Here is a 6,030-nt window from a genome sequence, read left to right as displayed (position 1 = left end):
TAGGGTTCCAGTTCACACATGCATGTGTTTATTCCAAACAAACAAGTTTAAGCATGTCTCAGTCCTGGTGTGGTGCTGTAGTATCATCACTTGACTGCTAACTGCAGGCTCAATGGTTCAAATGCACCAGCTACTCCTTGGAATCCATATACAGAGGGCAGTAAGTCAGAATGGACTCCACAGCACTTAACAACAATGACAACAACTGTGATCAGAGGACAGCTACAGAGAAGTTTTCTCTTTATTTCTTTAATGCACTTGGTTTAGTCTCTGTTGGGTGCCTGTGATTGTTGAGGTTTTGTGTCAATCCCCCATGATAAGATCTGCAAGAAACAACCAATCAGTTGAAAGGAAATTTCCAAGGAAGTGTGGCCTGCTTTAAATTTGTTGGACATTCTGGAAAAATTTGCTGGCTTTTTTTCTGGGTCTGGATACTGCATCTGGTTTGTCATCTGACCTCTAGTTCTTTGGACTTGAGGCAGTGGTCTACTCTATTGGCTGCTAATTCTGGAAGTCATTAAGAACCTGTCATCTTGCCTGTTCATGCTTGCTGTCTGAATTGCAGGGCTGAAGCACCTGCTTAGCTTGAGTGTTTCAGACCTGCATCTATGTGAGTCAGAAGCCTCTAGCCTGACATCTGACATAAAGACATGGAACTTATCCATAGCTACAACTATGTGAGCCATTTTCTTGGTAGAAATCTCTCTTTATATATACTTATTTATATAAATTTCAATGGTGTATCTTCTCTAGGGAGCTCAGTCTAAGACATAGCATTGGAAAAAGTCCATTGAAGTGGTTTCCAATGGGATCTGCAGGGTCAGTTATGTTCCAGACAAAGAGCTCAGCTCAGAAGGGTGTGGTGACTTTTGGGAGGATTAAAAAGTGTACTCTTGATAGATACTCTAGAAGGACATGGATGAACATGGGCTTATTTTGAAGAAGTTTTAAGAAAATTGAAAATTGTGTTGATGAGAAAAATCCAGGAAAGCTATGCCAAGGAAATTTTTCCATCACAACAATGCACTTACTCACTATTCCAGACTAGCAACTGCTGTCCTATGAGGATTTCACTGGGAAACCTTACCCCATCTACCCTACAGTCCAGAGCTTGCCACTTCAGATTTTTTTTGTTTTGTTCCCCAAACTCAAAGAATATCTACAAGAAGCAAAAATCGAGTCCATTGAGGGTGCCAAAACTGCCATTATGGCTACTCCTTTCTGCTTGTGGACATCACTGCCATCTTGTATAGGTCAGAGTCTCATAAAGAGCCCAAAACAGCTGCAGATACTCTTCATTGGAGCTTTGAAACAACAAATGAGAGCCTGAGGAGCCATTTTGAGCAATGGGGGATGCTCACGGACTGTGTGGTGATGAGAGATCCAAACACCAAGTGCTCCAGAGGCTTTGGGTTTGCCACTTACTATACTGTGAAGGAGGTGAATGTTACCATTAATGTAAGGCCACACAAGGTGGATGGAAGAGTGGTGGAATCAAAAAGGGCTGTTTCACAAGAAGACTCTCAAAGACCAGGTGCCCACTTAACTGTGAAAAAATTTTTTGTTGGTGGCATTAAAGAAGACACTGAAGAACATCACCTAAGAGATTATTTTGAGAAGTATAGGAAGACTGAAGTGATTGAAATCATGACAGACCAAGGCAGTGGCAAGAAACGGGGCTTAGCTTTTACAAACTTTGATGACCATGACTCTGTAGATAAGATTGTTATCCAGAAGTACCATATTGTGAATGGCCACAATTGTGAAGTAAGAAAAGCCCTGTCAAAGCAAGAGATGGCCAGTGCCTCCTCCAGTCAAAGAGGTCGAAGTGTTCTGAAAACTTCGGTGGTGGCCGTGGAGGTGGTTTTGGTGGGAATGACAACTTTGGTAGTGGAGGAAACATCAGTGGACAAGGTGGCTTTGGTGGCAGCTGTGGTGGTGGTGGAGATGGAGGCAGTGGGGATGGTTATAATAGATTTGGTAATGATGGAATCAATTTGGAGGTGGTGGAAACTATAATGATTTTGACAATTGCAGCAATCAATCTTCAAATTTTGGACCCATGAAGGGAGGAAATTTTGGAGGCAGAAGCTCTGGCCCTTATGGTGGTGGAGGTCAATATTTTGCCAAACCACAAAACCAAGGTGATTAAGGTGGTTCAAGCAGAAGCAGTAGCAGAAAGTTTTCATGATTGCCATGAAACAAAGCTTAGCAGGAGAGGAGAGCCAGAGAAGTGACAGGGAAGCTATAGGTTACAACAGATTTGTTAACTAAGCCAAGCACAGTGGTGGCAGGGCCTAGCTGCTACAAAGAAGACATGTTTTAGACAATGCTCCTTTGTATGGGAAAACAAAACAAAACTCAAGGACTGTATTTGTGACTAATTGTATAACAGGTTATTTTAGTTTCTGTTCTGTGGAAAATGTAAAGCAGTCCAACAAAGGGTTTTAATGTAGATTATTTTTTTTGGTACCAATGCTGTTGATTGCTAAAAGTAATAATCGGATCATGACCCTTAATAAATGTCTTTTTTTTTTTTTAATGTGTTGTGTAAAGTTAGTCTACTCTGAAGCCATCTTGATAAACTACCCCACAGTGTGAAGTTTAGAATTCCTTTAGGGTGATACCAGATTCCATTCAATTTACTTATATAACCTTAGAGGAGGACTGCTTGGGAGCAGAGAAGCCATTTTCAGAAACCATGGTGTAGTTGAACTGACAGTTGCTGTGTTAAGAACCTGGAATTCACCATTAAATGGTCACATAAGCACTTAAACAATTGGTTACAAAAACAGTTGTTGGCACATCCTATGCAACACATCTAATTTAAATTAATAGTACCAGATAAAGTTATGATTAGATTGAAATGTATGTATTATCCATGATCATGTGTATTCAATAAAAAGATTTAATATCCTGGGGGAAAAAAACTGTCATTTGGAAATGCTGTTAATTATGAGCACATAATTCTTTCAAAAAGGATTTGAGACAAGAAAATACCATCGTGAGAAGTGAATATACCGTGATGGAGAATATGTGGAGAAACAATAGTTTCGCATTTTGATATTTTTGTTAAATAGCATCTATAAGTTTGTAGCAAAATTTTTTACTTACTTTCATATTTGATGGGATTCAAAGAACATATTAAAAGCAAGAAACCAAATGTTAAATAAGGTCAAAGGGAGCAAGAATGTTATACGAAATAGTAATGTAATATTGTCACTACCATGAAAATTCTTCATCTATTCATCCAATTCAGTAAATCTCTTCTTCTTTTCCATTTTATGGAGTACAGTATTTTGGGAAAATGTGTGCTCTCCTGTGACTGCTTTGTATGAATTTTCTTTTGTGTGTTTATTTGAAGCTTACTAATTTTAACTTTGCACTTTTATTTTTTAACAAATTTGAACTTTGTTTTGGGTTGTTTTTCTTGATAAAACATCAATATTCCAAATTATTTTTAAGAAGAATGTCAGAAAACACTTGATAAATTTTCTCTGACCAACTTTTCCTCACATACAGCTTGAAAAGAACTGCTTTCTTGGTGTCTCTTTCAATTTGGCATTTCCTGTCTCTTTACCTACAAGCTATTTTGTCATTATTTTTTACTTTCCTGGTGAATTTGACTAACGTTTAAATAATAGATTAACATAACTCTTTCTCAAATTCTTCCAAAAACATGAAAGCAAAGAAAATACTTCCCAATTTATTCTATGAGGCCATTCATGCCCTAATATTTAACTAGACAAAGACAGTACTAAAAAGGAAAACTGCAGATCAATATTTTTTATGAACATTTTAGATCTAATACCTAATGTCTAGGAGTTATATCCTAGACATTAGATATTAGAAGAAAATATTAGCAAATCTACTATAATAATCTTAATCAGAAAATGCTTCAAGTCCATTTTTTAGCATATAAGATAATGTCATCTGCATTGCATAAGTGTCTAATGAGTCTTCCTGCAATCCTTATGCTGCATTCTTTTTTATATAAAACAGCTTCTTGGACTATACCTCAACATAAAGAAAATGTAAATCTTCACAATTAGCCCAATAAACAATATCTTGACAAATGGAGAAAAAGCTGTTTGTCAAGGATATCATTTTACTTGGCACCACAATTAATGCTCAAGGATGCAACAGTCAGCAAATCAAACATTATATTGTACTGAGAAAATTTGCTGCAAAACACAGCTTCAAAATGTTAGAAAGCAAACATGTCTCTTTAAGGGCCATATACTTTCATTTGTCTTATATGCATAATAAAATTGGCAACAAATAGTGAATACCAAAGGAGAATTGATGCCTTTGAAATATGATTGGGAGCTAGCAGCACCAATCCCAGCACCTGGAATCAAGTTAGCCTGCTCCAGACCTGTAAAGCTGGTTCTAGGCTTGCTAGAAGGTTCTAACCCTCAACTATACTCTGGGATTGAAATACCTGAATCCTTCAGCTATTTGGGGATCTGTATGAATTACTCAGTCCTACAGAGACTCTGTCTAGGGCTGGAGCACCCCTGTCTCATCCTATACCCACTTACCAGTTACTGCATGTTCCTCTCTCTGCATCTGGCACGCGACCTGAAAAATATCAAGAATGTATATATTATTTTATTTGATATGAAGTGCAACAAACATACAGCAAAGAACATTGGAATATATATGTATATATATTTTATTAGATATTTTTAAGTAAAGACTAAAACCATGAACCACTACTCATTTGTCAGTTTGCCATAATGTGTTGACTTGAGTGCTGCTGTGATGTTGGAAGCTATGTCAAAAGTATTTTTAATACAAGTAGGTAACCCATGATGGATAGGTTTCAGCAAAGCTTCTAGACATAGACTAGGAAGAAGGATAGCCAGACTGCTCCTGAATGTGCGTTGTTGGTAGGTGCCATCGAGTCAGTTCCAACTCATAGTGACCCTATGCACACAGAAGGAGACACTGCAGTTATGCGGCATACTTGTAATTGTAATTACATGTAAGTTCATTTGTTTCAGGATCCAATATCCTTGCTTCAGTATTCAATATTCTGGTGCTGTCTGACAGTATTCCACTGAATTCATAAGGTTTCCAGTGGCCAAACATTCAGAAGTAGTCCACCTGTCCTTCTTATTCTGTCTTAGTCTAGAAGCTCCACTATAAGCTGTCCACTACGGGTGACATTTTTGTTATTTTAAAATACTGGCAACATAGCTTCCAGCAGCACATCAACATGCAAGTCTCCCTAGTACAACAAAATGACATATGAATGGTAGATGTGTAGCACTGAAAACCTGAGCTTTAGCCACTGAAAACTTTATGAACAGCTGCAGAAAATTGTCTGATACAGTAACGGAAGATGAGTTGGAATGCACTCAAAATACCACTGGGGAAGAGCTGCTTCTTTAAAGTAGAATAGACTATGAAGATGCAATTGGAGTAAAGCTTTCAGGATGTTCATTTGGTGATGGGTCACAACTCAAAATGAATAGAAACAGCTATAAATATTTATTCATAATCAGAACATGGAATGTATGAAGTATTAATCTAGGAAAATTGAAGTTGTCAAAATGAAATAAATGCATAGAGAGTTATATCCTAGACATTAGTGAGTTGAAATGGACTGATATTGGCCAATTTGACACTGACAATTGTGTGGTTTACTATGTGGGGAAGGGCAAGTTAAAGAGGAATGGTGTTACATTCATCAGTGAAAAGAACACTTCAAATCAATCTTGAAGTACAATACTGTCTATGATACGATAATAATCTACATTTACAATGAAGATCAGTTAATACCATTATTACTCAAATTTATGCACCCATCACTGAGTCAGTGATGATGAAACTGAAGAATTCTACCAACTTCTTTAGTCTGAAATTGATCAAATTACTGGTGAGTGGAATACAAAGGTTGGAATCAAAGAGGAACAATAGATGGAAAATATAGCCTTGGTGATAGAAATGAAGATAGAGATTGCATGATAGAATTTTTCAAGACCAATGACATTCATTGCAAATACTTTTTTTGAAAAACAG

General features: G+C 37.2%; 1 pseudogene; it reads left to right on the top strand.

The window, feature by feature from the left end:
* The first annotated feature begins 1,253 nt into the window (after positions 1 to 1,253).
* LOC102836569 lies at positions 1,254 to 2,191 on the top strand (annotated as a pseudogene).
* Positions 2,192 to 6,030: the final 3,839 nt, after the last annotated feature.

This window comes from Chrysochloris asiatica, unplaced genomic scaffold (assembly GCF_000296735.1).
Source record: "Chrysochloris asiatica unplaced genomic scaffold, ChrAsi1.0 scaffold00600, whole genome shotgun sequence".
Taxonomy (NCBI): domain Eukaryota; kingdom Metazoa; phylum Chordata; class Mammalia; order Afrosoricida; family Chrysochloridae; genus Chrysochloris; species Chrysochloris asiatica.
This window is presented reverse-complemented; position numbering and strand designations above follow the sequence as displayed.